Source organism: Lissotriton vulgaris, chromosome 12 (genome assembly GCF_964263255.1).
Source record: "Lissotriton vulgaris chromosome 12, aLisVul1.2, whole genome shotgun sequence".
Classification (NCBI taxonomy): domain Eukaryota; kingdom Metazoa; phylum Chordata; class Amphibia; order Caudata; family Salamandridae; genus Lissotriton; species Lissotriton vulgaris.
This window is the reverse complement of record NC_141700.1, coordinates 178,213,975-178,233,115: the sequence shown is the minus strand read 5'-3', so window position 1 is coordinate 178,233,115 and position 19,141 is coordinate 178,213,975. Positions and strand designations below refer to the sequence as shown.

General features: G+C 44.5%; 1 pseudogene; it reads right to left on the bottom strand.

Annotated features, from left to right (window-relative positions):
- Nucleotides 1–13,057: 13,057 nt before the first annotated feature.
- LOC147673792 (matrix metalloproteinase-14-like) overlaps nt 13,058–19,141 on the bottom strand; it is a 31,885-nt pseudogene continuing 25,801 nt past the window's right edge.

Sequence of the window (19,141 nt, the reverse complement as noted above, 5' to 3'; positions counted from 1 at the left end):
CACTCTGGACCTCATTACAATATACCTGTGGGCCCGACGGCACATTGATGTCGGTTCCACCGAATCTGTGGCCACGGTCAGACCACCACATTATGATGCAGGTCATTTGACCGCATTAGTGGAGGGACTGACCACAGCTTTCAATGGGCTCCAGGAGCCCATTGGGCAGTTGGTCGAATCACATTCCCCACAATGGAGGCAGTGTCTTCTCAGGCACCGCCCGCGCCGCACGGCCACCAGCTGTGTGTGTGCCCCTCGCCCTCGCTGCTGCTCGCAGCCTCGCTGTACTGTCTGCCTTGCCGCCCTAGCTGCCTGCCTCGCTGTTCCCTGCCCTGCAGTGCCGCAGTTTTTGCGTAGTACATTGTTGTTGATGCTGTATTTGTTTGTCCTCTTAGCATAATCTGTGTTCTTGTCCCCCTGTGCCTATTCCGCCGTTTTTGCATAGGATATTGCTGTTTCTGCTGTATTTGTATTTCCTTTAGCATTCTTTGTTGTTGTTGTCCCCCTGCCTGGCCCGCCCTGCTCCCTGCTTCCCACCGCCGTCCACGCGGTCAAGCCCCCTTTTTGTTCTGTGCCCTCCCCGCTCCCGCCTCCCAGCTGCTCCTCCCTCCCACTTAGCCTTAAATGGCGACCGCGTGGACGCGCAGCGGTCACGTGCAGCGGGTGCGCCGATTGTGCGCCAAAGGCGTGCCAAAGGCAAGCCCGTCTGCGCCCGTCCGCGCCTGGACCGCGCCCAGCGCCAGGACCCCTGCCCCCCACCGATGCAAGACAACCCGACAGACCTACGACGTCGCTGCCCTCAACGCACTCAATGCCGGCCTGAACCCCACCTGCTGCCGGGCCGCCCCGAAACGCATTCACTGACCCTTCACCTGCAGAACCTGCAAGTTCACCTGCCTCCGAACCTGCACCGCGCCCGCCAAGCCTAACACCAGCAGCAACCTCAAGTGCATCCTGCTCAACACCCGCTCCGTCCACAGACACGCCGTGGAACTCTGAAACCTCCTCGACACTACATCACCGAAACCTGGATGAATTCCTCCTCAGCCCCTGACATCGCCATCGCCATCCCGGACGGGTACAAGATCATCAGGAGGGACCGCGTCAACCAGACCGGAGGAGGCATCGCCATCGTCCACAAAAACACCATCCGCATCACGACCGACTCCAACGACACCTTCGCCGCCGCTGAGCACCTCCACTTCCAGATTCACACCGACCCAAAGACGACCCTCAGAGGCACCCTCGTCTACGGACCCCCGGGACCACGCACACAATTCAGCGAAGACATTACGGACTTCACCAGCCCACACGCCCTCCCCTCCTCTGACTACATCCTCCTAGGGGACCTCAACTTCCACCTGGAGAACAACAAGGACCGCAACACCGCCGCCCTGCTGGCCAACCTCGCCAACTCGGACTCAAGCAACTGGTCAACACCCCCACCCACTACGCCGGCCACACGCTTGATCCCGTCTTCTCATCCAGCAAGCACATCACCTTCAGCCACTCCACCAGACTCCACTGGACCAACCACAGCTGCGTCCACTTCAGCTTCAGAAAAACCACAAACCACCACCACCCGCAACAGGTCCCTCACAGAAGCTGGAGCAAGATCACCGCCGACCAGCTCACCACCTCCGTCAGCCAGAACCCACCTGCCAGCACAACGGACCCCAACGAAGCAGCCCACAACTTCACGCAGTGGCTGACCTACTGCGCTGACGACCTCGCACCACTGAAGAACCCTCCCAGCAGACCCAGAAGCAAGAATCCCCTGGTTCACCGGCGAACTCAAGGACTCCAAGAAGACCTGCCGCACCCTCGAGAAAGCCTGGCTCCTCAACCAGACCGCTGACAACATGACCGCCCTCAAACACGCCACCCGCAAGCACCACCAGCTCATCCGCACCACCAAGAAGAAATCACTGAAGGAACGACTGGACATCAACGCCCACGACAGCAAGGAACTCTTCAGCATCGTCAAGGAGTTCTCCAACCCCAGCACCGGCAGCAACGACATCACTCCTTCACAGGATCTCTGCGACTCCCTCGCCTCGTTCTTCTACCGCAAGATTGCCGACATCCACAACAGTTACGGCACACCATCCACGCACCCAACCGTCGAACCAACGCACCCCACCGCCACCCTCCGCACCTGGACCACGGTGACCACCGAAGACACAGCCCGCACGATGAACACCATCCACTCCGGATCTCCAACCGACCCCTGCCCCTACCACGTCTTCAACAAGGCCGACTCCACCATCGCACCCCAACTCCGGGACGTCATCAACACCTCCTTCAACACCGCCACCTTCCCGGAGAGCTGGAAGCATACCAAGCTCAGCGCCCTACTGAAGAAACCAACAGCAGACCCAACCGACCTCAAAAACATCCGCCCCATCTCGCTCCTTCCTTTTCCTGCCAAAGTCATCGAGAAGATCGTCAACAGACAGCTTGCCGCCTTCCTCGAGACGAACGGATCCCTCGACCCCTCGCAGTCCGGTTTCAGAGCCAACCACAGCACCGAGACATCGCTCATCGCAGCCACCGGAAGAACACAGAGAGTCCGCCTCCCCCCGTATCGTTCCGAGGCCACCGAAGTCATCTGCGGCGTCCCGCAAGAATCATCTCTCAGCCCCACCCTCTTCAACATCTACATGAGACCCCTTGCTGCCATCGCACACCAACACAACCTCAACATCATCTCCTACGCTGACAACACCCAGCTGATCCTCTCCCTCACCAGAGACCCCGACACCGCCAGAACCAGCCATCGCAAGATCTTCCGATGGATCCCGACAGAAACCAGGAAGACGGTCACCCAGGCCCTCGTCACCAGCCGACTGGACTACGGAAACACCCTCTATGCCGGAACCACAGCCAAGCTACAGAAAAGACTCCAACGCATCCAGAACACCTCCGCCCGACTCATCCTGGACATCCCCCGACGCAGCCACCTCAGGGACCTGCACTGGCTCCCCGTCAACAAGAGGATCACGTTCAGGCTCCTCACCCACGCACACAAGTCTCTGCACGACCTGGGCCCCAAGTACCTCATCAACCGCCTGACCTTCTACACGCCCACCCGCCAGCTACGGTCTACTAGCCTCGCCCTCGCCGCCGTAGCACGCATCCGAAGAGCCACCGCCGGAGGCAGATCCTTCTCCTACCTGGCAGCCAAGACATGGAACTCCCTGCCCATCCACCTTCGGCTGACCCAGGACCACCTCACCTTCAGGAGACAACTCAAGACCTGGCTGTTCGAGCAGTAGCGGACCCCCTCCCCCAAACGCCTTGAGACCCTTCCGGGTGAGTAGTGCGCTATACAAGTGGTATGATTGATTGATTGATTTTGGGGCACCTAGCAGGGACTCTGTCCCCCATGACCCTCTGTTATGGGCCCTGGGGGGCACCTCTAGTGCCCCCTAATCATCCATGCATTGTGTGGCAGGCACCGCATGGTGCCTGCCACACGATGCATGAATGTGTAAAAAGTGTATATTTTGTTACTGCGGCTTGTGATGCGGCTCGCAGCACAAGTCGCAATGGAAAGTATACCCTTTCCAACTATCAAGAAGGCAGTCACTTCCAAATAATGGATGTGGGATCGCTGACTCCTTGTCGGATAGTCCGGCTCCTCGTCCAACCGGCATCGTAATAGGGCCCACAGTCTGCCAGCCTGGTGGACCATATTTTGAGCACATTGCTGGCCAAGTGATTATGTTTGTGCATTCACAGGATGCTTTATTTGGCGGCTCCTTTGCAGGCATTGAAAGTTTGGTGCTTTTTAGACTGTGCATCACACTTTTTTGCTTTCCAGAAACAAATTCCCAAAACGTTTATCAGCATCCACACTAATGATCATGAAGTGCAATGCCTTCTGCTGTGCACAATCAAATACATTAGTCAACTCATAATTCTGAATTCCCATCATTAACGATAAGATAAAAACCCTGTTCATCCAGACCAGTACAATTTGTGTAAATCTATCAACGTGCACTTTAAAAAAAAACTTTGATGAGGGAATGTAGATAATGTGATTGACAAACATTTTGATTTCTACACTCCTAGCTGAAAGAGGATAATGACATCACCCCTTGTGTGTGATAGTCCATCTTCAAAGCCTGCTGAAGAAGTTTACTCATCATAGATCCAATTGATAGAAAACACCTTATAGATTTTACAATGAAGGTCTGCTGATCCAGTGCCTTACTGAACTTTATATTACTGATTTAAGACCTAATGTCCCAAAAAAGTAATTTCCTTCTAGGGAAACCTAGTGTGGCTTAAAATTAATGATATATTTTTTCATCCATAGTTTAACATTCATAACAGTAGATTTCTGAATGATGCTGTACAACCTCCACATCATATATGTTTGTTTAGTTTTCAGATAACCTTCACAAAGGGATGATATGCCTAATTTTCTGAGTCTTCGCACAAGTAGTATAGAAAGCTCATCCCAAGTTATTTGCAGATGTCTGCCCTCATCTTGGTGTAGATGCTTTTTCTGTGAAAGGGATACTGAAACATTTCCCATTTCCCAAATAAGTATGCACCTTTTTTTATATTTTTTTACTCGCCAATCCATTCACACTCCAACAGACATAATCATCAATTAAAATGTTTCATATAAAATAACTAAGATACTAATTTCATTCCATGATTTATTTTGAATCTAGCCAATGAATATTAATTCACTGGTTAGCCCTACTGTTTCTTTCTAAAGGAAGATAGGACTCATATGCTTTGTGTGGCTATTTTGCCCCCATTGCCTGCCTGAGGCCATATCTTGAAGATTGTGCGCTGACTCAGTGCAGAGCTAAGTACCTGTTTTTCTATTCTTTGTTTTGCATTTGAGGTGCCTGAAGTTCATACATATAACTCATAAATTCTCTGAGGTAGTGAATGGAGTGCACACCGCACAATTCAGAAACAGCAAGCACACATTTCTGCTCTCTCTTTCTTACCAGTGTTGTTTAAAGTTCATGCATTAACCAGAGAAATTCTGAGTTATAGGTATGAACTTTAGAAAGTTCACATGCAAAAAAGCAGGTGCTCGACTATGCCCTAAGTCAGTGCACCTTTTCATGACACAGCCCTTGGTGATTACTGTTATGGTTATTCTTTGTTTTCGCTGCAAAGTCAGCAGTGCATTTGTGTTTGCTTTGGGATCTCAGGGCCCGATGTAGGTAATATTTTTTTACCACTTCTTAAATATCGAATGATACCGAATCGGTATTTAAGAAGTAGTAAAATAGAGGGGGGGGATGTAGGTAATTCAGACTCGGTAAATACCGAATCCTGAAGATTCGGTATTTACCGATTCTGTAAATACCGAATCGGTAATGCCCATTGATTCCAAAGGGCATTGAAGCCCATAGGAATCAATGGGCATTACCGAATCGGTATTTACCGATTCGGTAAATACCGATTTCAGCAAGGGTGCAGGGGGTGTCACTTTGACACCCTCTAGCACCCCAATTCCGGACTTGTGTGCCATGTGGCACACATACATGCCCTAAGGGCATGTCTGTGTGTCACATTGCACAGGTGTGCATGCACAGATGTGCATGCACACCTGAATTCGGTATATTACCACCCAATAGGATTGGGTGGTAAAATACCAAATCTGAAGGGCCTGTGGCACTCTTAGGAGTGCCACCTACATGTGGATTTACCGAATCGGTAAATATACCGATTCTGTATTTTACCGATTCTGTAAATTTACCGATTCGGTAAATTTACAGAATCGGTAAAACATAGGCCCCCTACATCTGAATACCCATTTACCGGTCGGTAACCGCTGAATTCGCCCGTTACCGGCAGGTAAATGGGAACCTACATCGGGCCCTAAATACCTGTGAATGAATTGCTTTGATTGCAGGATAATATTGAGTGCTAAATAACATACATTTGAGGTGAGCAGTTTTAGGGTGTCGGAGGTGTGTAGAGTGTTCCATATAAAGGTGATGCTCTCAACCTTAACTTTGGAACTAACCAGGATGCCCAGCATCCTGTTTTATATAACATATGCGGCACTCTAAGCCCGAAAAGGCATTGTTTTGGTGTATACTTGCTGTCCCCAGTATCTGGACAAAGGTATGCCTCTCTGATTAGCTCTAATGAGAGTAAAACACGTGCCAGGGGCTGCTTCTATTCATTCCAAGTTGGCTTGTATGGTATAATGTGTGCAGCTTATGCACCCCTGATATTAAATGCATCAGGAGAGTGTGCTTCTTTACTAGAGATAATATTTCTCTAAAGAGGTGATTTAGATGCAACCAAATAAAATAGGAGACATATGAAAGGGAAGAGAACACCTGGCAAAATTTCACAGAACAAAGTCAGAGTATAATGCTCATTGGACACACCCAGTGGAGGAACCATGCATGGAACAAAGTAACAAGATTTATTGTCTTCATCATAGGGAGGCAAAGGATAAAGGAACAGGCCAGTAAACTGCACTCACTCCCACACTGAGCACCATCTAATATATCTCTTCCCTATGAGTGCACTCTCTTTCCCATTACTTGGGAAATGCAATGATTGCTGCGAAAAGTAACCTGGAGATGATCTGTTGACAATGGTACTTCCACTTGGCAAGGACATTGTGGTATGTCTGAGAGACTGTCTAGTCTGTGAAAACCTAAGATGCTTTTATGTGGTGTGATTCAATGAGTCAATTCTTAGTGATGTCCAAAATTATAGCGGAGCAGGTCAGGTTTTGCAAAGATGACCAACATTGCAGATTCACAAAAGTTTGTCACCTTTACAAAACTTCCCTCGCTCTTGACATTTCTTGAGATTTCTCCATCAATGGCAATATTGCAAGAGCAATCTTGTGTCAAATGTTGACATTGGCCTTTTTCTTATGAAAACCTCACTTTTGGTTGTATTTTTATAGCAAACATTTTGAAGTTGGAGAACTTTAGAAATCTGCCAAAGTACAAATTCTCCACCTTCGAACAATCTCATCATCAGAAAAGTACATTTTGGGCGAAAATGACCATCATGAGTATTGCTACTTTTACCCCAAACTGGGAAACAAATTACAAAGATGTAGTATAGACCACATAACATGATGCCTCTCAGATGTTTAAAGTTGGAAAACTGAAACGCTAAATCTTATTTTCAAAGAATTATCTTCGTAGCTTAATTGGTAGAAAGAAAGGTATTGTTTTTGTTTCTAATTGGTGTTCGGTTTCCTTTCCCTTTTCCACTTTTGACCATTTCTCCTGTTCAACAACGAATTGTTTGATTACTGTTTTTAGATTGTGGCAGCTTCTTAGCGGTAATACAACCCTGCACCAGCTAATGAGAAACTGGCACCAATAGTCGAAGACCAGAGCTCCACCTAATTGCACATTATGTTGTGAAACAAACACCGGCCCTTCCTTCTTCTGGTGCTTTATGAGCTCATTTTAAGTGGCTTCTCTCAAAGCCTGTAGATGAGGAGGGATGCTTTTCTTCATTCCCAGCTCGAGTGCTGCCTTTGCCACTGTCACGGCTTATGTCACTGTCACTTTTACTACCAGAGGCATCTGCCTGACACAGCTGCTGCTTTTCATTTTTTTTTATTCTGTGACAGATTTGTCACAGATTTTGTCTTATTCACGGTGTTTTGCCAAGAGATGAGCTGACTTCCTACGTTTTTGCATTTAGTTTGTACACAGTAGGAGGAGATTTGTTTCTTTCAAATATTTAGTTGCAGTTGCCGCCTCAATGCTTGATTTGAACTAGGAAAGCATTTCCTTAAAATATTTATATGTTCCATTTTTTCCTACCAGTATGGAAAAGGCCGCTATCTTGCATCTATGAATATACCTCTGAAGTGTTATGGCAGTAGAACCTAGTGTGCTTTGCCACCTGCAATTGAACACTATCTGATTATTGTACTAATTCTTGAGCATTCTGAACTTCTGTTATCTGTTCTTCGGATTTATATCTGCACTTTCGTCATTAAGTGAAGTTATCTGTTATACCCCACGTTTTATTTTAGTTTCAATATTCGTTTTTCATTATTCACAGAATTTCCAGCCTTTTTTTTTTACTTGAAATTAAAAAATGAAATTTGAATTTGCCCAAAGACCTAATACTAGGTCTCGTTATAGAGGGCAGGGCATTCTAATTAGGACAGAGGGAAAAGCTGCTTGTTTGACGAAAGGGCAGAGGGTGGGTCCCTGGCTGGAAGCATCATCTGCTAATTTATTTATTTATTTATTTATTTATTTATGCGATTTTATATAGCGCAAACTTTACCCGAAGGCGTCAGAGCGCTTTACATAGGACCCAGTTTCAACCATAAGGACTGATGGTTACAATCGGAAAAACAGATTTGCAAATTTTTGATTTACATAAGAACCAGTTGAAAACAAACGGACTTAGGATTACATGCGTTATAAAAAAGGTACAAACAGAAAAAATTGCAAATGTACAAGAGATAAAATCACACAAGGAGGAGATACAAATGGATAAACTCTAGGCATATACTAGTGATATCTCTATCTACTTAGGGAGGGGATACACATGGATATACTCTAAGAGTCACAGAGGAATGGTAGAGAGCACGGCAGACTCCTGCATAAACTAGTGATTAGAGTTATCTCTATATACATAGGGAAGGGGTAAGACTGGATATACTCTAAAAGTCACATAGGAATGGAAGAGAGCAAAGCGGACTACTGCATGTCCTAGTGATTAGAGTTATCTCTATATACAAAGGGAAGGGATACACATGGATATACTCTAAAAGTCACATAGGAGACTAGTCATTAGAGTTATCTCTATATACATAGGAAGGGATAAGACCGGATATACTCTAATGGACACATAGGAATGGTAGAGAGTACAAAGGTCTACTGCATACAACACCAAAAGCAACCCTGAGGGATTAGAACTCAGTTGTATTTCCGCACATGCACATACATGATTTGCAGCGGAATAACGCTCTTGGATATGGAGCCAGAAAAAGAAGTTTCGGATTATTTCATACATTTTCCTTCTGTCTCTAAAAACTATGGGCCATATTATCAAGAAAGGGCAATACATTATCGCCGCTTTTATCGGCAGGAAACTGCCGCTAAAGCGGCGATAATGGGCTTGATAATATGCCCTATTGAATTCCCATAGAAGCCCAGGTTAACACCAGAACCTGGGCTTCTAAGGGAATTCACAAGGGCATATTATCAAGCCCATTATCGGCAGTTTCCTGCCGATAAAAGTGGCGATAATGTATCGCCCTTTCTTGATAATATGGCACTATAGGTCTTGTTTAGGGGCATATTTACGAGCCCCTTTGGGTTGTTCTTGCACCACGCAACCTGAGACTTATGCAGCCACGCAAGGTCGCCTTGCGTCGCCATTCGTGGTTTCATAAATCTTGAGTAATGTAACGCAGCACAAATCACTGCGTTCCTTACTCTGCGCAAGGGAGGCATTTTCATGGGTGTTGCGTGGGTGTTCCCACGCAACATCCATGGATTATGATGCATTCCCAGATTTAGAAGAACAGGTAAACCTGGGAATGCGCCTATATGAAACTCCTCCCAAGTAGAGGCGTAACGAGGCGAAAAATCTTTATTTCTCCTTGTTTTTCCCCTTTCTATGTTTGCTGCTTTCTGCAGCACACATAGAAAGAGGAAAAAGCCTCACAATATTGTTTGTGCAGAAAGTTTCCCCTTCTGCTCCCACACAATCCCGCATAAAAGGCAGGCACCTTTGCACCATGACGCAAGGCTGGCCGAGTCGGTGCTAGCCCGCCCATTGTGCACCAGCGCGAGAAATTAAAAGGAAAGCACGTAGTGCCTTAAATACGGTGGGCCTCATTTATGAAAAATGACGCACCGCTGCGTGAAAGCAGCGATGCGTCACTTCTCGGTGCGCACTCCTTGCGACATTCCTGATGCGTCATATTTACTGTATGACGCATCATGTCGCAAGGAGGTACAGATACGTCAGTATTTCTGACTTATCTGTAAGCGCAAAAGTGACGCATTGCCGGAGTGTGTCACAAAAGTGACGCAACTCTAGCAATGCGTCCTTTCACATGGGGCAAGCCCCACATGAAAGGGCCTGCATCAGTCTTAGGCCTGCTGTGAGGCAGGTGCAAGATTTTGACGCAATGGCGTTCCAGAAGTGACGCAGTGAAATCTCATAGATTTCACTGCGTCACTTCTACGACCCTTCCTTGCGTCAATACACCCAACCTTGCATACATTATACCTGGCGCAGGTATAATGTGGCGCTGGCGTTTACAAAGTGACGCATCTACCTAGATGCGTCACTTTGTAAATATGGCGCAACAAGGCGCATTTTTTACGCCACTGGTGCGTCACAAAAAGTGACGCACCGGCGGCGTATAAGTGACGCACAGCCTCATAAATGAGGCCTGGTGCATTCCTGCTCTTCCCCAGTGACGCAGCACAGCTAGGTGACTTGCAGCGCTGCACCATTTTTCATAAATATGGCTCTGTCAAAATATGGCAGATATCCCGACTGCTGTGTTCCAAGTGCCATAGACTACAATACACTCGTAACAGGGTGGCCACGTTTGTGGCGGAGAATACTGTCCGCCAAACTCTAAAAAGGGCACGATGTATTTTTCTTACCACTGTCTTTGAGCAATTGTACTATAAAATGAATCACTTACCCTCAGTATTTTTTTTTTTTTTTAGATCACGGAGCAGGAATTGCCCACTACCTTGGAGCCCATGCTTTCTGTGCTCACTCCTTGCAGTATGTGGCATGGCATGAAAACATATTGGACCTGATGCTTGATTCTGCCAGAGCAGCCCTGCCCGCTCTGCATTTCCCAGCTCCCACCACCACCACCCTGGCTCAGCACAGGTGATCCATTATTCATGCTGATCATGCGGGCTAATCAAGAGAGCATCTTTGGGGCCAGTGCAGTGTTGTAGTCATTAAGCCGGCCTGCTGCGTGTGTTGGTGGATGACCCGAAGTCGGGAATGCTTCCGCTATCGCAACAACTGATGGATTGAACTCTGAGGCCTCGGAGAGGACAGAACACAGAAGAACCTATCTCTGAGTAATGTGAATTTAGAGCCCGAGAAAACACATTTCACTTGTAAATAATGGAGTATAAATTACTGCATTAACCATTGTAAAAACAAGTGACCTCCAGTTGCCCTTGAGCATTAAAATCAAATGAGAGGATCGTCCTGGGTGGTCGAACTTTCATTAAAGGGTCTGTTCTCCCGGTGCTCTGTAATGTGTTTCTTCCTAATGACGAGGTATAGACATATTCAATATCACACTTTTCCACGTCCTTGGACCGCACGACACTCCAGACAGACAGCTTTACTGCACTGTCTCTTTACTCATTCATATATAGATTTGTGTTAAGAATACTTGCACGGAATACTAAAACACACAGTGTAAAACTACAAGCATCTAAATACACCCACCCACCAGCATTCACTGGTGGAAAAGAAACAGCCAAACACACACAAATATATGTAATTCTTTGAGGGGAAAAGTAATTGTCAATGCTTTTAAAGCTACAGTAATTGCTCTCAATAACAGCGTCGAAACCGGGAAGCTTATTTTCGAATACCTAAAACATTGCACATGAGTGAGCAACCACAATTGGAATATGTTGACCAAGTGATGATCGAGTGTGATTTATGAAATCATATTTGTCAAGTACATTGATTACATTCTATGGTTTTTAAGAGACTTTTGCAAGGTGGCAGATGCAGCCTTAACCCACCATCTAGCAAGTGGCATATGCCCTCCTGCAAATCCCTTTGTGCTGTTGTAAGAAGTGGATAAAGATGGTTTATCCTAAAACTAAAGACCATGGCCAGAGTGATGGTGTTTTAAGAGAGTTGAGAGAGGTTATGCTGGATGCAAATTATCCCACAATTGACACATTAACAGATGCTACCCCAAGTAGCACACATCTACACCACGTAGCTTCATCACCTGGCCAGCTTCAATAAAGGGAATCCAACAAGGTAAAGTGTAATGTAGGGGAATATTTGGAACAAGATAGTGAATTCTAGTTCCCCTTACATAATCACACCATTTGTGTCATCCTTCTGCAAATTATTGAGACCAGTCCCCGATCAGTAATATTGCCATATTTATGTTGTCTCAATAAGTTCTTGTGGTAACTTCTACATTGTTGAAGCACATTTTGTTGTTAATAAATCAATTTTACTACCACGAATCAGAAAGTGAAGAGCTGGAAGTTGACAGAGGTCTGAGGAACCCAGATTTGGTCGTGTCCCTGTTTACTGCCTTACTCACTTGTTAATATCGCTGTGAATACGATTAGAAGTAATGCAGTTTTTCCTTTGTGACTCCCTTAATATCCATTCGCTTTTCCAAACATGCTCGCTGTTCAAAAACGCGTCCAATCGTTATACCGATCAATCGATCAGAGTTTTCCTGATTAATAGAGCCTTAGAGACATTGTAAAATGAAACATTTTTCAAATGGGAAGAAAGTCAAGAGATACAGGCCAAGTGCAAACAGGAAGATAGCCTAAATCAGGGGTCTCCAAACCGGTCCTGGAGGGCCGGATCCATGCCAGATTTTTGGGATATCCCCATTGAGATAGATGTAGTTATTTTAAAAATCTGGCATGGATCCGGCCCTCCAGGACCGGTTTGGGGACCCCTGGCCTAAGTATTAGGCCTCCAAAAAAAATTCTGCCCAAAATCTTTCCTTGGGGCTTCATGAATTATATAAGTAATGCTGTTAGATTGTTGAAACGTTAAACAAATGACAATTTGGTAATTTGAAAGTCAATCTCTAATCAGACCAGAGTTTGCATCCACTTATAGCTAAATACTCAGGCCAAATAGTTTCTAATATAATCTGGTATGAAGAAAAGGGAAGGTTGTACGGTTTGTCGCTTGTATAAGAGAAAACACAATGGAAAGGACTAATTGTTATCCCCTTTAACTTCCTTCTCCCATCCCAAAGCCCCCAAAATAAATAAATAAACAACCCACACTGTTCAGCAGAGATGGAATCCATCTATTTGTTTTGTTGACGTGCAGCACAGATGCCAGCACAAGCTCAATATCGACCTGCCAGAGCCATAGTCTCTTGCAGCTGATGAGCTTCTTGGGGTAACATGCCACCGAATGAGATGCCAAGAGCACAGGCACAGGATAAGAGGAAGACTGGTGCATCAATGGCGTCCATGCTAATAAAGCCTCCCTCCTCATCCAGCTTCATTGTGACCACATCTGTCTCATATGTATCCTTAAGAGTTGGGTGCAACACTGACTTGGGGTAGCAGGGCTCAGATTTAGGCTGCTGGATGTTGAGCTCCCAGTACTTGTTGCCGTTGTAGAAAGAGGTGAGGATTCCATCGAGCCCATAAAGGCTGCTTAAGGAAAGTCTGAAACTCCATCCCACAACCTGATGCATTTTGATGTAATCACTGTTCACAGCTCTAATCCCCTCATTAAATCTATAATCTGTGTTAACTCAAAAGAGGTGCATCTTGTCATTGGGGATCCAGTAGAGAGCTACATCTCTCTGGACACCGGTCAGACCACCACTCCCAAGCTCCTTCATTGATGTGCGGTACCCAAGTTGGCTTTTTTTTAACACTCAGTGCTTGTCCCTTTTGAAGAAGACAAAGTTGCCACCCTTCCATTCATAGGCAACATTGATGGTACCGGGAAGTCCTTGCTCGATTTGCCCAACAGGGAGAGATTAACAATTCACACCTGGTTATCATGTATCCTCTAAAACTAGCATTCCTTGGGCAAAAAGATCCCCACCTCAGCACAGCCATGGTGTCAAAGTTTATTTCACATGTGTTGGGCCTGAATGTAGAAATATGTGGATGGGTGTTTTTGGCTTGTTAGTTGTTGTGGTTTTGGGGGACCTGGTTGGAACATATTCTCAATCAACATATCCACACAACCGCTGGATGACAAGGGGATTATCGACTGACATCTTAAAGTTCTGGGCGTCCTTCCACTTGTAGAAGGATGCCATTATGGCAGATGGATCATTGGAGTGTTCTAGGCCCAGGGCAAGACCCACCTCATGCACAGCCACCTGGAATATGTCCTTACCAGAGGGGTCATTGTTTCTTGCTGTGCAAAGCTCTGCAAATCAAAGTGTGTATGTCACCCTACAGCAGGACTGAGTAAATAGGCGCACTGAGGAAACAAAGGTTTCTTGCATCTCTTGAGAGAGGCAATGATGGTAACTCAGTATGAGATCCAGTCAATGGTGCTAAGTCGGTTTTGATGCACAGAATTACAGAAAATGTCTGACTGACAGCTAGCAGAGGTTATTGGCAAAAGTATTGGCAACAAGTTAGCTGGCAGAGGCTGCACCTCTTTCAGCCCATCCGGCTGCAGCAGGAGAAATACATTATCCGAAGGAAGCTTGACACCCTGGCTCTCAACAATGTAACCAACTGACAGTAAATTCCGTTGTTGCTCGGCACAGGGTACTAACACTAACGCATTCTTAAAGAGCAAAATGATAGCACAAAAAAACATAAGGGCATTTCAGCAAATAATTGGTCTGCAGGGGTCTCTGTTAATGTCTCTTCACACAGATTATATCACCTGACACTACAGAATCAAAAAACTAAAATGGCAAAATAAAAGCAATATTCAATTGGACTGCAAGTTGGTACTCGGTGTTCCCTGAAATTGGCAGGCTTACCTTCAAGAAGCAGTTAGGTCTGCAATGAATCAATAGTCAGGGCCATATTTTACAAACGGGCCTCTGAGAGCCCTAGTGCTGTTTTACTCAGGCATTCTCAACCAAGTATACTCAGGTCCACTGGGTATCATCACACACCATTTATTTTTCAGACACCACAAAACTATGTGCAGCAACAGCCTCCATGAGTGTCAAAGCCTGACGGCGTAGATGACCTCCAACAGAGATTCACCAGGAAACTGCAAATCACTCAAAACAAGTTCTTGAAGTGTGGCAGACTTCTTACTTGCAGACTGTGGACTTTGTATTTTCAGAAAGGGTGACATGTGAGAAACAAGCCAAAGGGACAAACGGCCACATGCATCATCCCGGGTGTTTGCGAATTCTTAATTGCGAAAAATTGCGATTCGCAATTTAGAATTCGCAAAACGGGATGCATGAATATTTTCGGTAAATTTATGCGATTCGGTAAAAATCGCAATTTTTACCGAATCGCATAAATTACCGAAATATAATTTGCGAATTCGCTATTCCCATTGGTTCCTCTGGGCCAAAAGGCCCATAGGAAGCAATGGGAAGGCATTAGCAAATTGCGATTTTCACTTTGAAAATCGCAATTTGTTAAGGCATTTCATGGGTGCAGGGGGTGGTCCAAAGGACCCCCCCATGCACCCCTGAAATGTATTTTTCGCATCATGTTTCACACACACATGTCCTAAGGACATGTGTGTCCGTAACATGAATGGTAAAAAAAAATGCATTTTCAGCGTTTTAAACACTTTTTGCAAATTTACCGAGTGGTTCAACCACTCGGTAAATTTGACCCCCTAATTGCGATTTCGCAATTTTAAAAGTAATCATGCATTGCTTTTAAGAAATCGCAAATTTGCGATTTCTTAAAAGCAATCGCAATTTTAGAAATCGCAAAAATGTTGCGATTTCTAAAATTGCTTCATGCATCCCAAAAAGCACTTTTGGAATCGCAAACGGCCGATTTTAAGGAATCGCACAGTTTGCGACTCCAAAAATGCTTGATGCATGTGGGCAAAAAAGTTAATAAAAAGGCCGTACTCAACCATTTTCACATTTTTGCCCACATGCATCAAGCATTTTTGGAGTCGCAAACGGTGCGATTCCTTAAAATCGGCCGTTTGCGATTCTAAAAGTGCTTTTTGGGATGCATGAAGCAATTTTAGAAAGCGCAACATTTTTGCGATTTCTAAAATTGCGATTGCTTTTAAGAAATCGCAAATTTGCGATTTCTTAAAAGCAATGCATGATTACTTTTAAAATTGCGAAATCGCAATTAGGGGGTCAAATTTACCGAGTGGTTGAACCACTCGGTAAATTTGCAAAAAGTGTTTAAAACGCTGAAAATGCATTTTTTTTAACATTCATGTTACGGACACACATGTCCTTAGGACATGTGTGTGTGAAACATGATGCGAAAAATACATTTCAGGGGTGCATGGGGGGTCCTTTGGACCACCCCCTGCACCCATGAAATGCCTTAACAAATTGCGATTTTCAAAGTGAAAATCGCAATTTGCTAATGCCTTCCCATTGCTTCCTATGGGCCTTTTGGCCCAGAGGAACCAATGGGAATAGCGAATTCGCAAATTGTATTTCGGTAATTTATGCGATTCGGTAAAAATTGCGATTTTTACCGGATCGCATAAATTTACCGAAAATATTAATGCATCCCGTTTTGCGAATTCTAAATTGCGAATCGCAATTTTTCGCAATTAAGAATTCGCAAACACCCGGGATGATGCATGTGGCCGTTAGTCTCATGTAAGAAAAACCTTTACTCAGGAAGAATAAAACAAGTCTGTGCAGTTCTAAACAGTGAGTGACTAGTAAAACCAAGAAGTCAACCACTAGCTTCACAGTTTGAGATTAAGGGGCTGATTTAGAGTTTGACGGACAGAGTACTTTTTCACAGACATGACAGAGCACCCTGTTCACCAACCATTGGTCAACACAATATATTTTGATTTAGTTGTACCCTGCTTGCTTTGCTTTTGAAAATTCACTTTGTCTGCCATATTTAGAGGGGAGGATTTATTGTCCCTTTTTTATGTCTGTTACCACCAGGTAAAACCTGGTAGTCATCATCATGAAAAATCATGGTTCCACCGCCCTGGGAAAAATCTCCCAGGGCATAGGAGCCATTGGTTTTATGTTTTTCAGAAACAAACTCCAGCGTTGGGCGTTAGTTTCTGAAAAACAAAAATGTTTGGTGCACAACACCCGAAAAAGATGGCAGCCATGCACCAAACTTTCAATGCCTTCACAGGAGCCACCTTAGTGGCATTCATAAGAATCCAATAGATAATTGCATTGATTCAAGGTCACTTTGGAAAAAACAACACATTCTAAAGTCATATTCAATTCAATTTATATTTTTGTTGAACATGAAACATTTTAGTTATGCTATTGGATTACTGTCTGGTGTAGGTGATGGGACCTGTAAAGTGCTAAAATGCCTAAGACATAATGGAGCACTGTGCATTGTAAAAAGGAAAAAGTAACATTAATAAAATGTGCACATAACAGTAGAAGGAGAAACATTCTCATGTTATTTGGCTGAAAATGCTGATGGAATTGCTAGATTCAGTACTATGATGGATAGTGATGTTGAATATTTGTGTCTAGAATACTGCAACTGGACACAATACTTAAGCATTCAAATAAAATATATGTCTGGAATATTATACAATCAAAATTGTAAAACATATAAAAGCAAAACATCACATTTGAGCAATGGAGTTCTTAATATCTTAGTAGAATACATGTATAAGGCCCTTCGTTACTCTAAGTGCAATGAAAAATACTGCAAGTTTACGCAGAGCAATGTTCAGCTTGCTGGGGACCCTACAATGAGAGAGCAGAGCTGCCACTTCACTTGGAACAACACCACCACATCTTGCGTTCCAAGAAGATACTTTATTTACCTCCTTGCCTTTTTGTGCAAATCATCTACATCTCTGTAGCATCTTTGTGGTCTTCTGTCAATGTGGTGGTCTATCAAGACAGTTGTAGGATTTCTAATGCAAGGATCAGAAGTTCACTGCTTCTAAGTGTTGGATGGAGACAATTGGCCAACAATGTTTCCTACTAACCATAGCTGTCTCCTATCAACCTTCCTGTTTTTACAGCCCTTAGGGCCATCTTCTGCTTACAAGAAGGCTTTCAAGAAGGCATTTTGCTTTCTCTGATGAATACAACTGTGACATGAAATCCCTTCACTGAGAAAGCAGGGTCCCTGCCTGATCTGGAAACATTTCTTGGCCAAGAGCTGTACCTCACGATCATCAACATCTGGGGCTGAATACACTTCGGCTCACTCTAACCATCTTTGATCAGGACTACATCCTGCTTACCACAAGCCGACCTGCCGCATGCAAGGGGGCTTTAATCCAAACAGCCTTCTACCAGAATATTAGGTGATAATGTGGACTTGTCAAAATATCATGGCTGAACTATTGACAATCATAATATTAAAGTAAGACCAGGAAAGATACTGGGGTATAGCACCTAGACGGGTCAATTTGCCAAAGTGAGACTGGAAAAAAGAGAAGTAGCAAGGGGTTGCAGTAGTTAGGGCCTCTGACTGTAATAGCTCAGCAGGGACTGCATCCTGATCTCACCAGGTTATTCTGTTTTACCGAGCACTAGAAAAAGAAGGAAGAAGGGATTGTATTGACATGGCTGACAGATGCTGTTAAACATAAGTGGTCATGGACACCACAAGCCTCAAAATACCTCTAGAAAGAAGGGTACATCACTGTACAAAAGTGTCATTGAAGAATTTAAGGATAATATAACATTGGTTTGATACCATTTTTCAATTTAGCTGGCTATGCGCTCTCCGGGAAACCCTACTTGAAGCTGGGGTATACAGTCAAACCTCAGACCAAAAAATACTCCAAAACATGAGTAAAGTTCAATTTACAACAGCAAATGAAAAATTCACAATGGTCATTAAAATTATTGTTATGTTATGTATAATCCGTATAATGTTTGAAAGAGGAAACATAGACCTTCATTATTCTGTTTAGACTGTCTGCTACAGACTGAACAAAAAGGACAGCACATGACTCTGAACATAACATTAAGTGGTTTCAGTAGGTACTATAAACTAATAAGCAAAACAATCTAAAACCTGTTTTTATGCCTCCCTCTATATATTATTAAAACGCTTGGAGTCATTACATGCAATGATACATAAATGAAGTAGAAACAAGTGACTAATCAAGGCAGATACAGGAATACGGGAAATGTGTTCAGCCAGTAGTGCTAGAAATTGTGATGCATGGTTCCCCTCGTGTGCCGTAAAATATTTTATTATGAAGGAATTGGCTAAGCTACTTACACATATCCTTAAAATTGGAGTTTAATATTTTATTAGTGCCAGGCACATCATTCTCATCAAGTGGCAAAAGAAACCTCTTCTTTCAG